General features: G+C 39.3%; 1 protein-coding gene and 1 long non-coding RNA gene across 2 annotated transcripts in view; one reads left to right on the top strand and one right to left on the bottom strand.

The window, feature by feature from the left end:
• LRRC9 (leucine rich repeat containing 9) overlaps window positions 1–5,845 on the bottom strand; it is a 97,059-nt gene extending 91,214 nt beyond the window's left edge. The window contains 1 exon segment of the mRNA XM_036842050.1: window positions 5,730–5,845. The gene's annotated coding sequence lies outside the window, so the exon portion shown is untranslated.
• A 194-nt stretch (window positions 5,846–6,039) lies between these two features.
• LOC118890571 lies at window positions 6,040–6,836 on the top strand. Its single transcript, XR_005018762.1, has 2 exons — window positions 6,040–6,422; window positions 6,649–6,836. It is a non-coding gene; the product is annotated as an uncharacterized LOC118890571 (long non-coding RNA).
• Window positions 6,837–15,180: the final 8,344 nt, after the last annotated feature.

The following is a 15,180-nucleotide window of genomic DNA, read 5'->3' as shown; positions in this document are numbered from 1 at the left end:
TACATACATGTGTGTATAGACATAGAATAGAGATATGTATGTGTGTTTATGATTATGTATGCATAAGGAGAAAATATGTAAAGATACATACTAAGTTGTTAACATGAGTTACCTTGGATATAGGTGAAAGCTGGTGTGGTTATAATAGGCATGAGAGGTTGGATGGAGATGGATCTAGGTAAAATTGGAAAAAAAAAACCCTACACTTTAAAAAAAACATGTTTAGTATTGTATAATATGAATATATAACCATTTACTTATTCATTCTACCCTTAGTAGACGTTTGGACTGTCTCCAGTTTGCAGCTGAATAGTGTTTCCCTGGACATTTTTATTATGCAGGACATAGGTACAGTTTTCTTTGGGGTTTATACCTAGGAGTAGAATGAGAAAGAAACTATTGGTGTACATAACATGAATGATTCTCACAAACACAATATTGAACAAAGGAAGACACAAACACAATGAGTACATACTGCATAACTCCATTCATATGAAATCTGGAAACTAATCTATGGTATTAGAAGTCAAGATAGTTACGACCTTTCAGGGGTGATTGACTAGGAGGAGGCAAAAGATAGGTTCTGGAGTGCTGATGAAGATAAATTTTTTGATCTAGGTGCTAAAAGAATGCATTTACTTTGAGAGAATAAAATTAGATACCTAAGATTTGTGTGGTTTCTACATATATGTTATGAAATTTTCCGTAAATGTTTATTTTTTAAAGTATTTATATGCTCACTTTTAATCATTTATGCAAAATTTTATACATGTGCAGGTGTACATGTAAATTAATATTTTAAGGAAAAAAAGATGGTGACTTGAGGCCATGTATTTACCTACCTTCTCTGCTCAAATCTCGCTGGAATGACTAGGGAACTAGGAAAATAAGAAAGGAATGTGTAGTAGTGCTAGCAAAAGAGCACTGATGGCCAGAGATGTTGAGAAAGGTCTTTTGAATGAAGATAAAGCAGATGGCATCAGACTGAGAGAAAAAGCCCATCAGTACAGACCAGCCCAAAATTCAAGGTACCAGAGAAAGAAATTTTACAAAACTATCCTAAAAAATTCCCCAAACTCAGAGCAGCAGTGATTGGGAAGAAAGTGGCTGTGGGCCATCCAAAGAGACCAAATCAAAGGATTTTGAGATCTGTATCAGGGTAATGTGTACAGCCTATATTTGTACTCAGGCTTTGTAAACTGGGGACATTGCTCCACTATGCTGAGGAAGGGATCCCAGCTCGCACCACAAAGAAAAGTACACCCAGAAAGTTATCCTCATACACTGGAATCTCTGTTCATTCACTCATTCATTCACTTATGCATTGAGGACTAGTATCTACCAGTTAGAGAATAATAGATATGGGAGAAAAGAGAAGACCTCTTTGATAATGTGGAATCTGGGCAAAGAACTGTGGGAAATGAGGCAGTATGGGCTATGAGGAATCTTGGGGAAAAGCATCAAAGCATGGGGAAAAGAAAACGCAAAAAAAATTGGGTGAGAGTATACTGGACATGTTTGTAGAATAGCAAGTGAGATGATGTAGCTGGAGCACAGTGAGGGAGATGGAGACTGGTAGGATGTGGGGTCAGAGAGGTTCTGTGGGGTCAGATCATGTGCTATCTTGTAGGCTTTTATGAGGATTTTGGATTTCATTATGAGTAAGGTGGAAAGCTGTGTGAGGATTCTGAATGAAAGAATAACACAAGCTGTCTTAGGTTTCAAAAAGGATCGCCCTAGCTATTTTGTTGAAAATGGACCTTAGGGGTTGAGGGGAGAAGCAAGGAGATCAGTCAAGGGGCAGTTGTAATAACGTGAGAGAGGATGGCAGCTGGAATAGGGTGGTAGTAGTGAGGATGGTGAGCAGTGATTAGATGATGGATCTATATTAAAAGTAATATTGATCATTCCTTCCCTGCTTCCAATTGGCAACTGTCTCTTTACCCCATTCTTGGACAACCCCCAGATATTACAGCATAGGAGTGGCCAGGCAAGGGAGCACGTAGCAAAGGAACAACCTGAAGGAATTTAGATACTCCATCAGAGGCCCATACAGAGATGCAGGCCACAGTCTTCCCTCCTTAGGTTTACTTGGATGGCACCCCAAGTAAAGCAGGGCTTTGTAGCACCTCTTCTTATCAGAAGAGAAGCCCCTACATTCTGGTTTAATGTCTGTGAGCACCAAAGGAGAAGTCTGTCTGCCCACCACCACACAAGGGATAAAACCTACCTTTAACACCCCCAAAGTCAACAAACAGCCATCCAAGTTTTCTAGCCCACGTCCAAGATATCTATTACAGAAGAAATTAACTGCTCCCTTCATTATTCACTAAATTATCATGTATACTTGAGCCTAATTTTGGACTTTCTAATCTGCTTTCCCTTACCTCTACCTATTCCTACAGTATTATCCTGTATTAATTACTGTGATTTATGTTGTAAATTTCTACCTCATTTTCTTTTTTGGAAATTTCCAGTTATTCTTTCATATTTATTTTTTCCAAATAAGATTTATGATTATTTTGCATTTAGTTTTTAAAAATTCACTTGAGATTTTGACTGAGATTCGACTGTAAAGATTAATTTAGGGATAACTTCCATTTTTACAGTATTGAGTCTTCCTCTAGAACAACATATAACTCTCCATTTATTCAAGAAGACTACTATGCATATTTGGGGTACCAACCTTTTCTTTCACTTCACCTTATCTTCCCTTCACCAATGCCCTCACTTAGGAAAAACCTTGTTGTAATTCAATAGTTAATTAGCAAAACAAAATTTAACTTAAAACCCCCAGATTCTATAACTTGCATAACTACATCTGAATTATGTGATTGTGCATAATTAATTATGCATAATTATGGACCTTCCTGGTATTTACAAGTCTTGTATGTTTTCTCCGGTCACAAGTGGTCCCAAGGCTTCCAGTTTCTGATTCCATCAAGAGGTGAGTGTCCTGATGCCCAGCTTGTACCCACTCTCCTGCGCCTTGGGAAAGCTCTTTTCAGGGCATGCCCATCTAAGAAACTACAGATCTTCTCTAGTTTCTCCAGAGAGCCAGGAACCACCAGGAGCTTCTATAGCTTTCATGCTTCCAATCTCAAACCTTGGGTTGATCTAGTCACCTCTGCTCTCTGCTTTGGAGTGCTGCTGGAAGATTTCACATAGCCGGTTGGTTATGTGAGTTGAAATCACTGCAAATGTATGGTCTCTAACTTGAGTTGAATCCAACAACAGACATTTTATATTTTCCTCTTCAACTTCCTCTCCTAGGGAGTAGGACTAGAGATACAGATCTGGGATTCACAACGTCTGGACTATTCTAAACTTTCACCACTCTTCTCAAGTTCTCTCTCTCTCAGCAGATGATGTTGTCCCCATTTTCACAGAGAACAGTGACACCATCAGATATACACTCCTTAAATTCCCATACCTCTTAAGATATACAGTTGACTCTTGAACAACGCAGGTTTGAACTGCACAGACCCACTTATATGCAGATATTTTTCCACAGTAAATACTGCAGTACTACATGGTCCATGCCTTATTGAATCCGAGGATAAGGAGGAACGAAGGATAAGAGGGCCGACTATAAGTTATACATGGATTAATCCCCAGTTAATCAGTTCAAGGGTCAACTGTATTTCTTTCACTTTCTGATTCCTGTCTTAGTAAAAGTATTCTTTCTCTTGTCCAAAATGAATCCCTTTTCCTGTGTACTCATCCCATCCTCTTCAGTCTCTTTCAGAACTTTGGTCTGTCAAATTTTCCTTCTTTTCATTTATTCCCCTCTTTCTTTCTCTAGGGTCTCTTTTCTCTCCATATATGAATGTTAGGTCATTACTATCTTTAAAAAAAAAGCTCTCCTATCCTGTATTCAATGAACAGCTGATTTTAGATCCCTTTACAGGAAAACTTTTAGATATGTCATTAGTACCATATTATAGCATTAGGAAACATTACAAAAGATATGTAGTTATTAGCAATACTTTAGTACCTGTATTCAGTTCTCAGTTTACTGCAGTCTCAGTGAGGACACCTCAGGCCACTGCAGTTTCTTTTTCCAGGTCAACAATAATCTAATTGCCAAAGACACTAGACATGTTTCAGCTCTCAATTTGACCCTGTCATGGAATCTGATGATGCTGATGGCTCTTTTTCTTCTTTGGGGTGACTTTTTCTCCTTGGCTTCTATTTGTTATGTAAAACCTAATTTTCTGATTAATAGTTTCCTTCTTGGTGAAGAATTACTAATTTTTATCTTCCTCTTTTCTGTGCAACACCCAACTACACACATGGAAAGCTCCACCTGAATGTGTCTCAAACTCAGTATGTTCAAAACTGAACTCTATATTTTCCAACCAGCCTGCTTCTCCTAATGCATGTTTTCTCTTGGTAAGTGACACCATTCTTCTAATCATCCAAGTCAGAAGCCTGGAACTTATGCTTAACCACTCTTTTATTCTTTCCCCCACTTTTGCTCACTCATTAAATCTTTCTGCATATACCTCTTAAATGTCTATCACGTTGGTGTTTTTTTTTTCCTCCCCTCTATCCAATTGCCTCTGCTTTGATTCAGGCTCTCATCACTTCAACTTAACCGATGCTTTCTCTATAGTCCCACTTCCTGCCAATCGATCCTCTACTCTACCGTGACAGCAACCTCCTGAAAGGGAAATCCACTCACGCTACTCCTCTTGGAAGGTATTCATGGTCTCCAAACTCTAACTCCTGTCTACCTCTCAAGCTCATCAACCACAAACTCCCGGGAACAACACAGGCTCTGGCCACAACTATAGTTCTCTGAATGGCATGGGGTATTTCTGTTCTTTGGCACATGCTGTTTCCCCTCCCTAACTGTCCCTTGACTTTACGGCATACTCCATATACCCTTAAAGATTTAAATCAAGGGTCTTCTCTGAAGACTTTAATTCTCTCTGATAGTATTATAATCATTCTTTTCCTCGTGACTCCAATTAAAGCCAGCATATGCCCTATATACAACACCTGTTCCACTGTATTGTGATGCTTCCAGGTCTTTCCTCCTTGCCAGGTTACATGTTCACTGAAGGCAGGGACAAAGAACCTACCACAGTGCCTGACACATGCTTGGTGTTTGATAAAAATTTGTTGAATGGTTTGAATTAATTGTCATGCCACAGGGTCCTATATGGTATAACTTAAATACTTTCTGTACATGACCAATCAGAGTAGAACAATAATTAGAGTACAAAGGGCAATGTTTCTGTCTGCCATGAGAGCTGGGGAGGGTGTCATTGTGAGAAAATCAAATTTCTTTTCTACAAACTAGAAGCCCTGTATGGTCAAGTAGTTTCCTCCCTTGGGTACAAATGGATCAGAATCCATCCATTATTACTGATGGGCCAAAAAACGCCCTTCCAGCTCTAGGTGAGCAGTATCAAGTGTGTCCAAGGAGCACTTCGTTCCCTCAGTAAAGGCTGCACAGGTGGCTGTGGGCCACCCTCCCTCTCCTCCTCCTCGTCCTCTTCAGCTTTGCTCTGGCAACCGTGACGGCCTCAGATAAAGTCATGTCACTGTCTCTCATTAACATCACCACTGCACCGTTACAGGGGTCTTTTGACTTCAGCGTTGCTTCTCTCTTGTCGTCCTCCCAGTGTGGCCAGAGAGAGAGGAGAGGGGAGCAAAGACTCCCGGGGCCTGCCTACAGGTGAGGTACTCCCAAAGGCCACCGGGGGATAGTCACTCACCTTATCCCAGAGAGAGGATGGATTCCGGGGCAATCCGAGACAGAACAGAGTCCACTCCCACTTCTTAATCCCTGTCTTGCAGCAGCAGGCACGACACCCTCTCTACCGTGGGGCCTGGTGTGTACACACTACCCCGCTGCGGTTGCCTAGGAAACCCACCCTCCGCCTCCCGCGACCTCTGGGTGGGGAGGGGGTGAAAGGGGCGGGGAAAGCGGTGGCCGACTCGTTTCTGGATCACGTGGCGGCAAGCTCCAACCAATCAGTAGAGGTCGGGGTCGACCCGGAAGACCCTGCTGGTGCTCCTGGGAAAGGGCGGGGAGCTTCCCGAGCTGCGGGTCACTTGGTCCCTGCAGGTAGCTTTTCACCCACCTTCGCCGGATCAGAGGCCCGGACAGGAAGCGACGACTTATGGCGGGGACCTAGTCGTTGCCTCTTCCAGTCCTGGCTCTTTCCTACTGAAAATCTTTGACCTTCATTGGAAGCCCGGAGCCTCGCTGGACTTGAACCCCAAAGACACGACGCTGTGATGTCAAGGCGGCCAGACGGCCGGAACAGGCCCTGATGCCCCCCGCGCGCCCTTGGTCCTGCGGCCCGCCACCGCCGCCCTCCAGGAGTGTAGCTGACTACAGCCCGAAGCCGCTGAGCGCAGAGCGAGCCGAATGGAAGGACAGCGCAGGCCAACGTAACGCCCTGGTGCCCTTCAGAGAAGGCATAGGACCTCCAAGGGTCTTCTTGTCGTTCGTCGACAGGCTTTTGAGGGCCGTTTAAGTATTCCAAAGTGTACAGGAGGCCAAAAAATTTTACAAAATAAAATTTAAAGAGGGAAAGGAAAGAACTTTTGAAAGAGTGGGCAGAGGGGCTGAGAAATGAATGAACTTAGGCAAATCAAAGTAACTGCAGGTCTCGTTTCATTTTCTAGATCTGCGCTGTCCCACATGGCAACCACTAGCCACAGCCACGTGAAATGTGACTAGTCCGAATTGAGTTGTGCTGTGAAACACACATGGTATTTTGAATACCTAGCATGAAAAAAATATGTATTGATTACATGTTGAAATGATGTTTTTTGATATATTGGTTTAAATTAAAATGCCTTATTAAAATTACTGTTTCTTTTTACTTTTTAAAAGCGGCGATTAGGAAATTTTAAATTACATATGATTTCTATTATACTTCTGTTGGAGAGCACTACTATATGTTTTGAGGTTAAGTTGATTTGTGTAGAATATTTGTGACGTTCAGTTCATGCAAGTGCCCTTTTCCGTCACCAGATGGCTGCCTCATTCAATAGACTATAGTTTAAAACAGCTGTCTCATGAAAAATATGAGTGCAGATTTTTAAATATATTTTCATTTCAAATATTTTATCTGTAATATTGACTGTTTATAAACATACATAAAGAAAAAATAATTTTATGTGTACTTTTTTTATTTCACAGGAATTTCAGTTTCTGTCATTAATTAGTTAAAAATTAATTAAAATATTTATGGTTTAAGGGTTTAAAAAAAGGACCAGAAAAATCTGATTCATATTTGTACTTTTAGTATTATCTTCTCTGAAAATCTAGTTGAACAAGATGACCTGTCTGGGTAAATTTTCATCTTAGACTGTAAAAACTAGATAGCAATAGTTTAGAAATTTAAACTTTTAAATTAAATTAAGAAATTGGATCAGAAATCAATTAGGTGAATTATCTACATCAAGCTTCTCATTTTGGGAGATGCAACTCTTGCATAAAAGTATAGAGATTATCTACTTTGATATTGTTAGAAATTTTTATTATGACTTTCCTAACCAGTAAAGAACTAGGAGAAAGCTAACATAGTTTTCTTTATATTATATAAATGAGTAATTTTAAGAATGTTATTTCCAGGTAAAGCTCAAGGATTTGGTCAGCAACTGAGTCAGAGTTCCTGTATAGCTGTAGACTGATAACCATTGGTGAGTTGCCAAACTAAAGCCCTTGTCCTAGTAATTCTTAAAGGAAGAATTGCCTGTTAGCGTATTCTAGATGGTATTTGGAGCAAAAGGTGATTACAGTTAAAACCAGAGAGAGCATACAGAATCAGTGACCATTCTTGTTAATCTCCTTTTCTCATTTTAAAGCTTCTTTATGATATGGTTTTATGTGTCTGTACCAGAAACAATAGAAGTAGAAGCCACTAAAAGTCAAGCAAAGTAAAACATTCTAAGTGAAATAAGACTTCATTTCATTCATCAGTCTGTTCATACTCCTAGACAAAGGCCAAAACATATAAATTTAAATCTACTTTATTTATGGATAAAGGTATCTTGAACCTGAAAACAATTGGGAAGCTATCTTACCACTGATTATGGCACACTTACCGTGTCACCACCTGAATTAAAGAGGAATTACTTAATCAAAATAGAGGTGACTATAGACCTAAATAAGAAAATCTTTCTTTATTAAAATCTTTTGAATAGATGGCTAAATTGCTTTCCCCCAAAGCCCTATTCTTATTGGTAGAGAACAGTGGAGACATCTAATTACAGTTTGGCTTTGTAATGTCTTCAAGTTTAATTCCAGAGAACCAAAAGTCTGGAGATTTCAAATACTAATTTAATTTTTATATTCTTGTTGACATTTGATCCTTATGCAAATGAGTACTTTCCAGTTAATGATTTTATTAGATTATCTGTGAAAATTTGCTGTCACATGTTTAAATTTGATATATCATGAAAACATGAAGGCAGCACAACTTAGGGTTTACTTTGGCAGTGGAAGAGATAATTTTGTGGTGCATATAAAGTCATCAGCAGGGGCCCTCTTATTACTCATGTCTGGCAATGAATATATATTATTCAATTAAAAAGTAGGAATTATCCTGAAATAAAATTTTAATTAGACCAACAGAATGCTATTTCTAATGTCTATCTAAAAAAGTTAAATAATCTTTATCCATGATTTGTTGACATATAATTAATGCACAAGCTTTTCTTAAAAGACAGCCAGAATGGAATTGTAAAAAGATACTCCACTTCAGACAACATAACCTCCTTATTTTACCTTCCTAATTCTATTTGTATTTAGCTTTATGGTAGCAAATTGAAGGATAGTGAATTTAAGAAGGGATGGTAGTCTTAATTCGCTAGAGAGCTGACCAGTTCTTTGTGTGGGAGAATTCTTTCCTCTACCTCCTTTCTTTTGTGTCTTTTATTTATTTATTATACCTGAGGCTCAGAAAGTTGATTGTATTCCTCAGATCACAGCACATTGTCATCATTTGTCTATATAAGGCCCTTGTTTTATTTTATATCCAGTTCCACCCCCATCCCAATAATAGGCATACATTTGATGTTTCTTATAAACCTTGAGTTGTGCATCTATCTTTGAAAAACAGGCAGTACTGTTTTGTGTGTCTGTATTTTTTATTTATAAAAAGTTACTGTGCTATAAATTGTATTTTGATTCTCTTTCATTCAGTGCTATTTTAGGATCTGTCCTTGTTTCTGTATGTTCATGTAGTTCATTGTTTCTGTATTATGCACATTATTCCATAATATATATCTACCATGTTTTATCTTTCATTTGTTGCCCTAGTAATGGGCACCTATTTTTTTTTTTTTTTAGTGACACAAAATAATTTATTGAGATATTAATTTTTGGTTATTCTTCCTTAACTTCTTTCTTTATTTCAAATAGATAACCAGGCCTTTTTAAAATGCAGTTCTTTCCCCCTCTCTTTTATTTTGCCTAGTTTTATTGAGATATAATTGCTATACATCACTGTATAAAGTGTACAACATAAAGGTTTGACTTATATATGTTGTGAAAGATTTACCACAATAAGTTTAGTTAACACCCATCATCTCATATAGATATAATAAAAAGAAATGGAAAAAGATATTTTTCTCCTTGTAATGAGAACTCTTAGGATTAACTCTCTTAACGACTTTCATATATATCATACATCTGTGTTAACTGTAGTCATTATGTTATACATTGCATTTATAGTACTTATTTATTTTATAACTGGAAGTTTGTACCTTTTGACCACCTTCCTCCAGTTTCATCTCCCCTCACCCCCACGCCCACCTTTGGTAGCTACAAATCTGCTCTCTTTTTCTATGAGTTTTTTTTTTCCCACATATAAGTGAGATCATACAGTGTTTGTCTCTCTCTGCTGACTTATTTCACTTAGCATAATGCCTTCAAGGTCCATTTATGCTCTCACAAATGGCAGAATTTCCTTATTTTTTTATGGTTGAACAGTATTTCCTCGTACTTTTTGTCCATTTATCCATCGATGAACACTTAGGTTGTTTCCATGTCTTTGGCTATTGTAAATATTGCTGGATAGCCAAACTCTATATTTCATATCTTCAGGGTTATTTGTAGGACCTAAATTAGAAGCTGCTTGAAGGCAACATCTCTCTCTATCTTTTGTGAAAGCCTAAACTCTTTGAAGAGATTATGTAAGGGAGGAGAGGAAAGGGAATGTCTTTAAGAGAGTTTAGGAAGGGCAAGGGTGAGGGCAAGACCAAGACAAGAGCTTGTTTCCTCTCAATGCAGTGAGAGGATAGCCTTTGTGGGCTCTATTTGTGGTAGGGCCTTATTCAGTGCTCATGACAGTGACATCAAAAGGGGCAAAACCTCAGAGGGGATGTAATTGTGGTCACCGCTGGAGCACAAAATCCTCCTGCTTCACTTAATTTTCACACACGCTAAGCTCAGCTCAGTCTCCAAATCCCAAGAGACCCTGAGGGCTGAGTTAGTGTGTGTCTCAGCAGTGACCCCTGCTGCAAAATGACCACTTATTGATGGAAACTTCCTGAGCTATTGGTGTTGCCCGAGACCCTAGAACCCTTACATAATACTTTGAGTGGGTGTGAGAGTGGGAGCAATAACAAATGAGATAAAATCCCAGCCAATATGGTAGGATAAGGGCTGGGAGATGGATTTAAGTGGACTTAGAGAAATAAATAAAATTTGATACTTCTCATAGTTTACTGATTAAGATTCAGAATGGGCACCTATTTTGACTACAATAAACAATAGGGTATTGAACAGCCTTGAAATTGTTTTCTTAAGGACATTTTCTCTGGGGTATATGCCAGGAATAGAATTATTGGGCAAAAGGCAAACATATACTTCACTAGATATCATCTGATAACTTTCCAGAATGGCTGTCCCAGATTTCCCTCCCACCAGTAGTGCTTGAGAATTCTCATTCCCCTTTTTGGGGAAATATAATTAAAACCAAAATCTCCTGGCCACCCAGAAAACCTCTCCACAAAGGTAGAAGGAAAAGAAAACAGTTTTATTACTGAATAAACATTAAACCAGAATATGATTCATATCACAGGCAATCCCCTGAAGAGACGGAAGACAGAAAGAAACCTAACCCTTTTATATAGCCAAGCAGATACAACCCATCCCATACATGTTCTCAAATGATAACTAGGCCTTAAACAAGAGGACGTGACATAGAGAATGGACTTGAGGACACGGGGAGGGGGAAGGGTAAGCTGGGACAAAGTGAGAGAGTAGCATGGACATATATACACTACCAACTGTAAAATAGATAGCTAGTGGGAAGCAGCTACATAGCACAGGGAGATCAGCTCTGTGCTTTATGACCACCTAGAGGGGTGGGATAGGGAGGGTGGGAGGGAGATGCAAGAGGGAGGGGATATGGGGATATATGTATATGTATAGCTGATTCACTTTGTTATGCAGCAGAAACGAACACAGCATTGTAAAGCAATTATACTCCAATAAAGATGTTAAAAAAATAATGATATACTGCAAAGGTGGGGGAGGAGCAAAAACACAGACCGTATTAAATAGAAGGTCAGGGGGCAGCCAGCACATTCACTAACCCCAGTTCTCATTTGTAATAGGGGAAAAATCTCCCAACCATGATATCTGATCAAATTCCTCCCTCCACACTTCCCCTCCCCCCAATACCTTACCATCCTGCCTTCCTTAATAATTCTATCAAGTTCTTTTAGCCGGAAACCCCCTTATCCTTGATGTTTCCTCTTAGCAATTTTTTTTTTATCCACTGACCCCTCTTTACCTTGCTCCTTGGCTGTAAGTCCCCACTTGTCCTTGTTGTATTCAGAATGGAGCTCTATACTCATGTCGCTCTTCCCCTATTACAATAGTTCCTGCATAAAATTTACCTTCACCACTTTAATTTCTGTCTGGCTCTGGTTTTCTTTGACACTATCTTCCTTGATGATTCCATTTCAAAAAGATGGCTCCCAGGTCCTTGAGAAAGACATTCCTGGGTTATAAAGTTGGCAAGAGGCTTAGGTTTTTAAAAGGGACAAAGAAAGAATTCGCAATTACAAGTATTCTAAAGAAATGCTCTGAAAGAAAAGGAGGAGAGAAGAGTCTCTTTACCATTTTTATACCAGGGAAAATTAAAATTTTTTTCTTTTTGGATTTGTATTTACCCTTACACCTATATCTTTGCTGAATGTTTAATGTCTGCCTCCACCACCACGCTTTGAGCTCTATGAGGGCAGGAATCACATCTCTCTCATTTCCCGTTGTGTTTCCAGCATCTACCTTAGTGGCTGTCACATAGCAAGTGCTCAAGAAAGATTTGTGGAATGTATGAATACCAAGTAATATGCCAAGGGCTTTATATGAACAATCTCTTATTTTGATCACTTTGGTGTATTAGGCCTCTAGAACACACCCATAGAATCCTATCCCTCCTTCACTTTTGTTGGGAAAGCAAGAGTTAGCAAATAATTTTTTTTGTCTGCAAATTTACAGGAAATCCAAGTTTCCTCCACTTTATGCAAACTAAATACTATATGAAGATTGTGATTTATAAAACCCAAATTGATAATGATAGTTTACCCTAAATGTCCAGCTCCTTTCTCTGGAAGAGAGTAGTGTCTCTCCAAAATTCAAGTCCATGTGGAACCTCACAATATGACCTTATTTAGATTTAGGTTCTTCACAGACGTAATTAATTAAGATGCGGTCATACTGGATTAGAGTAGCCCCTAAATCCAATGACTGTGTCCTTATAAGGATGCCATGTGAAGACACAGACACGGAGAGAAAATCATGTGAAGACAGAAGCAGAGATTGCGGTCATGCACCTGCAAGCCAAGGAATGCTAAGGATAGCTGGCAAACACCAGAACCCAGGAAGAGGCAAAGAAGAACTCTTCCTGAGAACCTTCAGAGAGAGCATGACCTTGCCCACACCTTGATTTCAGACTTCTAGCCTTCAGAGCTGTGAGAGAATAAGTTTCTGCTTTAAACCACCCAGTTTGTGGTAATTTGTTATAGCAGCTCTAGGAAATAATTGTAGGTACTGTTAGGAAGGGGAAAGTATCTTGCCCAAAGTTATACATACAGGAAGGGATCCAAAGCCGAGCTTGATCAAAGAGCCAGAAATAAGATTAGAGTTGAGGGCAGAGCCGAGTTTGAGCCAGGCAGAGACAAGAAGAGTGTAGCCAGACTTTTCTGCCCCACCTCTGGTATGAGGCAGGTTAAATCATACTAACATCCCTATATACACTTTGACCATCCCGTTGTCTTTCCTAATTCCTGCCCCAGTTGGTCCAGCTCCTCTCCTTCTCTCTATTTCTAACACTACTGCCTTAGTTCAGGGTGCAAAATTCTTTTTTACCAATAGCCTCTAAATTATTTTCCAGCCACTAATCTTTGTCCACTAGCCAATCTTCCTCATTACCTCCACAGTTATGGTCTTAAAAAACAGATCTGGTAAAGTCATGCTTTAACAGACCTCCCATGCATCATCCTTTACATGTGTGTTCATTTGTGCATTCATTAATTCAGCAAATATTTATTGAACTTCCACTGTGAGCCAAGCACTCTTCTAGACACTAGAGATACAGTTAGTGAACAAAATAGCTTAAAATATCTATCTTTATGTAGCTTGCATTCTAATGGAGAAAAGACAAATAAATAAAATGTATAACAGGTTAGCTAGAGATAAGTGCTAAGAAGAAAAGTAAAGAAGAGAAAGGAGATAAGAAGTGTGTGTGTGTGTTTATGCAATTTCAAATTGGATGTCCAGGGAAGGCCACTGTCAGTAGATGATATCTGAGTAATGACTGGAAGGAGGCGAGGCATACGTCATGATGATGTCTGGGGAAGACTATACAGGATTGGATGTGGGGTATGAAAAAACGAGAGGATGATTCCAAGGCTTTGACCTGAGCAGTTGTAGAAAAGACATGGCATTTTCTGAAAAGGGAAAGCTGCAAATGAAACAGGTTTTAGGGGTGGGAGGATATTAAAACATAGACTTGGATATTTTAGGTTGAAGATTCCTATTAGAAATGCAAGTAGAGAAGCTAAGTAAGAAGTTGGACTTACGAGTCTGGAGTCCAGGAGAGAGATCCAGGCTGGAAATACAAATTTCATCAGCCTGAAGATGGTATTTAAAGTCATTAGACTGGATTAAACTTCCAAAAGAGTAGATGTGGGTAGAAAAGAGAAGAGGTTGAAAGATTAAGCTGTGGGACACTTGAATACTTAAGTTAAGAGAGATGAGAAAGAACCACCAAAGACTAAGAATCTTAGCCAAAAAAATGGGAGGAAAACCAGGAAAGTATGGTGTTCTAGAGCCAAACGAAGAAAATTGAGTAATGATAGGTCAAGGAAGATGAAGCCTGAGAATTGAGGTCATTGATGCTACCAAAAAGGACAGTTTCTAAGGAGTGGGTTCAAGAAGAATGGAAGGAGAGAAATTGGAGAACATGAGTATTACAGAAAACTCTTTCAAGGAGTTTTGCTATAAAAGGAAGAAGAGAAATGGGGGCATAAGCTAGAGGAGAAGTAGGGTCAATGAAGATATTTTTCAAGTTGGGAGAATAACAGCATGCTTTTAGGCTAATGAGAATGATCCAGTGGGGACCAAAAAGTATCCAGGAGATAGAGGGAGAATTGTTACAGCAACATCCTTGAGGAGTTGAGAGAAGGTGGATGCACACAGGTCACAGGGTTAGCCCTAGCTAAGAGCTTGGACAGGAGATCAGGTACAGTGGATTTGTACAGAAGCAGGTGGGTAGGTATATGTGGTGGTAGAGGTGTGTAGAAGCCTTCTTTTCATGGTTTCAGTTTTCTCAGTGAAGTAGAAAGAAGGTCATCTGAGAGTAAGAATTTGGAAAGATGTTGAGGTTTGATGAGAAATGAAAAAGTACGATGTAATGATCCAGGTGAGTGAGTGGACTAGGGCAACAGCGTATGATTGCCTAACAGCGTTACTTTCTTATGAGTTTAGTGATCAGGAGTGTAAGTGATACTTGTCAGTATGGTTGTGATTTTCCTCCATCCACAGTCAGCTCTGTGGCTGCTAGCATGGAAGATAAGAAGAGTTGAATTTGGCCAGATATATGCAGCAAAGTGAAAGAGGGCAGATAGCTTGAGAGTGTATTCACAGGAAGGTTAATAGTGTTTGACCTTGGAATTTAAGCTGGGTGTGGAAGG

Source organism: Balaenoptera musculus, chromosome 2 (genome assembly GCF_009873245.2).
Source record: "Balaenoptera musculus isolate JJ_BM4_2016_0621 chromosome 2, mBalMus1.pri.v3, whole genome shotgun sequence".
NCBI lineage: Eukaryota > Metazoa > Chordata > Mammalia > Artiodactyla > Balaenopteridae > Balaenoptera > Balaenoptera musculus.
Note: the sequence above shows the minus strand (reverse complement) of the source record. Positions and strands in the feature narration are given on the sequence as shown.